Raw genomic sequence first — 4555 nt, 5'->3', positions numbered from 1 at the left:
GGGCTTAATTGCTTCGCAGCATGTGGGATCTTCCCTGACCAGGGCTTGAACCTGTGTCCCCTGCATTGGCAGGTGGACCCTTAACCATTGCACCACCAGGGAAGTCTCCCACCCCCAGTGTTTCTGACTCAGTAGTTCTGGGTGGGGCCTGAGAATTTGCATTTCTCTTAAGCTTCTGGGTGACACTGATGCTGCCAGTCTGAGGACCACACTTTGAAAACCACTGATTTAGCCCAACATCCAGATCACAGATGAGGAAACCAAAGCCCAACAATTAATAAACGTATGTGTTTAAGGGCCCACAACTGATTATTAACTAAAGTCGGACTAGAATAGAGACTCCCGACTCCTAATCTGGTGCTTTCCCCACCATTTCAGGCTGGTGCATGGTCAGAGTGCCAGGGAGGTACCATTCTAATGATAACCATGTTTTCCTTTATGGCTGAAGATTACCAGTCTCCACATTGTTTCCTCTTCTGCTGCCCTCCCCAGCCCAACGTCACTGGTCCTGCTGGCTCAGTACATAAATAGCCCAGCCCAGCCCACTCACTCCACCATCCAGTGGGACTAAGAAACAGGTCCTGTTCCCAAAGCCTGGTGTCTACTCCTAAAGGCTGGTGTCTACTCATTCCCGTCATAGCCTCACGGGTAAATGAGTGGAGATCTGAGGCCTCTGCAGTGACCATTGGTCATGCATATTGGCCCCGAGTTACAGCTCTTCCTACATCCTCCATGTTCACCAGAGCTTTGACCATGATGTCTGACATTTAAGTCTTTTATCCTGCTTAGCAACTAAGTCCCCTTCTGAGGCTGGAGCTCCACTCTGAATGACCATCCAGCATTGGGGGACTATGCTTCTGTTGGTCTTCTTCCTGGGCTGGACTGTTGGCCTATTCCCAAACCTGGTGACTGGGTCCTACAGCCCATGGGCAAACCTCCTACATGGTATTTGCCCACCCAGAGGTCTTCTGAGCACTAATTGTCTCTTGAATTCCCCAGGGCTGTGCTCTGCCTGCCAGATTGGAAATCCCAGGCTTGGCCTGGTATAAATCATTGCTGAGATTTTCATCAAGCTTGGGATGCTTGTCTACCTATCATGGGCCAGCTTCTCCATTGGGTCAGTTCCCCAAACCCATCTCACCCTAGCCACATTCCTTGGTTTTCCCAGTGAGATCCAGCACAAAGATGTCCTAAAGAGGACAGGTGCTTCGAGTGGGTTTTCCACAGTGTGGGGAAGGGATACACTGACCCATCCACGATGGTACCTTGGAGGCCTCTTTTCATTTGGAAGTGATGCTCCAAAGGCATGGTCTGAAAGCAGACAAAGAGTTGGCTAAATTATTCTGCATAAGGAATTGGTGGATACTGGAGGTGATGGAGAGAATACAAAAGAGAGGACCCTGGAGAAAGTTGGAGTAGTTTGAGTGACACAGCAGGATGCTGTAACCTAGGGGGAAAGGAGCCAATAAGAGATTCCCTGTGTGGCATGACCAGAGGACTTCTGCTGTTCAATTTTTTTTAATTTATTTATTTTGTTTAATTATTTTTGGCTGTGTTGGGTCTTCGTTGCTGCGCCCAGGCTTTCTCTAGTTGCGGCGAGCGGGGGCTACTCTTCATTGCAGTATGCGGGCTTCTCATTGCAGGGGTTTCTCTCATTGCAGAGCATGGGCTCTAGGCACGCAGGCTTCAGTAGTTGCAGCACGCGGGCTCAGTAGTTGTGGCTCACGGGCTCTAGAGCACAGGCTCAGTAGTTGTGATGCATGGCTTAGTTGCTCCGCGGCATGTGGCATCTTCCCGGACTAGGAATCGAACCCGTGTCCCCTGCCTTGGCAGGCGGATTCTCAACCACTGCGCCACCAGGGAAGCCCTGCTGTTCCATATTAATTTGTCTGCTGTGGGACAATATGACCTCTTCCCTGCTAAACAGCTGGATACACCTGTTCAACTTTCGTGGTGGAGACATGAAGGGTGAGAGAGCAAGACAGTGTAGAGAAACGTGCTCTGCTCCACGCGCCTCTGCTGAGACTCACGTGTGGCTGGCAGCACTGGATCTCGACTCTAGGCTGGAATCTGCTAGTTCCAGGTGGCCAACACTAGAGGGGTGAGCAGAAGCTAAAAGTGGGTCTGGGAGAAGCAGGGGGGAGTCCTTGACACAGAAACAACCGCGGGTAGACTTAGGCAGGGACATGAAACAGACCCCCTGTTTGCCAAACATACTGGAGGCTTTGAAGGCAACTCTTAGATGACTGTGCCGGTTATTCTGGGATTCATTGTCATTACACGCTCACCATTTGAGAGAGCTGGCCTGATATGAGACACTCTAGATTCTCTTAAATTTGGATCCAATTAACTTGGAATTTGTGTTCCCAGGGTCAGGGGTTTGGGTGAAATTATCTTTTTCTTGTCTGTGAAGAAACAAATCAGAAGTAGAGACAAAATGCTGGGAAACATGTTTAGCCTTTGTAAATTTAGTAATTCTTGGTTTATCGCCCTAGGGAAAAAATTACAATAGATACATTGATAGTTAATGGGGGTTTACAGTTCTGGGGAAAATTGTTTTTAAAACCCTTGATCCTTTTTTTACAATTTGATTTGAGGATAGTTCCAAACCTCTTCCTAGCCACTCCCTCCCCTGTAGAGAGTTGATTCCTTTGTTTCTCCCAAGCATACCTTGCATGGTGAGAAGATGCTATGGAAAGCCAGATCGCCATTTTAAAGGCTCCCCCAAGCATCCTGGAATGGGACAAATTTTCTTTCTTGCGTCCAGGTAAGTGTCGATCATCAGGGCTGGAGTAGATTGTCAGGATGTGGCAGTGGGAATGAAAAGGGAGGCGAGGAGAAGGTTCTTGCTGAAACCATTCCCTTTCCTTCGTTTGTTCCTAATCCAAGAGCTGCTGGAAAGTATCTCTCAGAGCACACCTTGATCCTTTTCCTGAGAAATCCAAACTTGGAAGTGACTAGCAGGTCTAACTGTGCCTCTGTGGAATCTAAATTCTAGAAGGAGACAAAGAGAGTTCTGGAGGCCTCTGACTGAAGAGCCTAAAGGATTAAATCCAAGTCTCTTAACAGTCCCAAAAAGCTGTCAGGGTGCCTGGGCAGTGTGGAGCCAATCTGGGCAATGCATTCCAGATGGTTTGCCTTCCTTCCTTGGGTTTGGGGCCAGTTGGAGCTCCCGGGCGGTCTCCCAAGGTAGACCCCCAGAGAGCACAGGGCAACTGTCCAGATGGGAGGGACCAGGCTGAGGATCACTGTGGCAGGCTTGAAATTAGAGGGAAGGGCCTCCTCCTTTGTGTTGAGCATCTGGATATCATTTTTCAGGCTATTAAATAAACTAACTCTACTCTGCTAAATGCAGCCAATTCATTTTTTTCAAAAAGCACTTGGGGGCCAAGCAGTTGCCCCAGAAGGGATCCAAATAATTTGGGGCTATATGATATGGTGAAGCTCAGAGAAGGCGCTCCAAAACTCTCTAACAGGCATCCAGCCACCACCCCCACTCCAACCTCCCAACTTCACCAGTTCACGGGCAATGACGCCACCAACTGCAAAGACTCAGGACCATGCCAGGTCTTTGCAGTATATTTTACTTTTTGCTTTTGTGCAAAATGTACGAGGCAGATGTAGAAGCCTTTCTTCCATGTTGAAGGCTTTCTGATTAGGTTACTGAAAATAAGCAGGAGACAGTAGAAGGGTGGGGGCAGGGAGAGCATGTGAGAGAACAGAGAGAAGGAGCAGACTACATGAACCACCAAAAATTCTCGGTGGACTCCAAGGTCTGTGAATCGACTCTAGCCATGACTGAATTTTCTACTGCAGAAAGAAGGCCTATTTGCCTATGGTCCTGTTGCAACTGTGTGCTTTGGCCGGCAACCTAAGGGCAGGCAGCTAAGAGCAGCCCCCTCCCCAAGGGGCCTGGGGAGGAGACAGGAGGTGAAGAGTGAGCTTCTACCTATGAGTGTCCCAGGCTGGTTGGAAGAGAAGTGGTCCCTGTTGTGGGGAAATCCCGGCTAACGAGGCAGCAGGTCCCAGTGCCGGGGAGCTTCTGGCTTCACTAGAAAAGAGTGATCACAGAGCAGCATGCAATAAACAATTGCAAGGGAAGGGAACCCATAAGCATTGAGGGGATACAGGGAAGGGGTGAGCAGAACAGTCTGCGATTATTTGGAAGGAGAAGAGTTGCTAACAGAGAAAACCCTTTCCAATCCAATAATAACCTTACACAGAGGAAGCAGAGGAAGCCCAGGCACAGATCCTGCCCAACCATCCCAATGTCTAGTCTGTTGCTTTTGGACCTGTGCTTTAGTCAAGCTATTTTGGATACATTTCCAGAGGGTAAGTATTAGAGAATTAAAATCTTACACACCCAACTAATCCCCGAAAGTCACCCTATTTGAGGAGTGGAAATGTCTTCTATATATATCTCCCAACTCTATGAACTACCTATGATGGCAGAAGCAGGTTTCCTAAAATTTTCAGCCTAGTCCATGTTGGAAGAAAGTGATGACATTCAGGACATAAATGTCTAAATATACATCATTATACATGAACAAGCCAT

The sequence above is a fragment of the Mesoplodon bidens genome, assembly GCF_964165515.1.
Source record: "Mesoplodon bidens genome assembly, chromosome: 14".
Lineage (NCBI taxonomy): Eukaryota > Metazoa > Chordata > Mammalia > Artiodactyla > Ziphiidae > Mesoplodon > Mesoplodon bidens.
The sequence above is the reverse complement of the archived record's forward strand: the minus strand, read 5'-3'. Positions refer to the sequence as shown.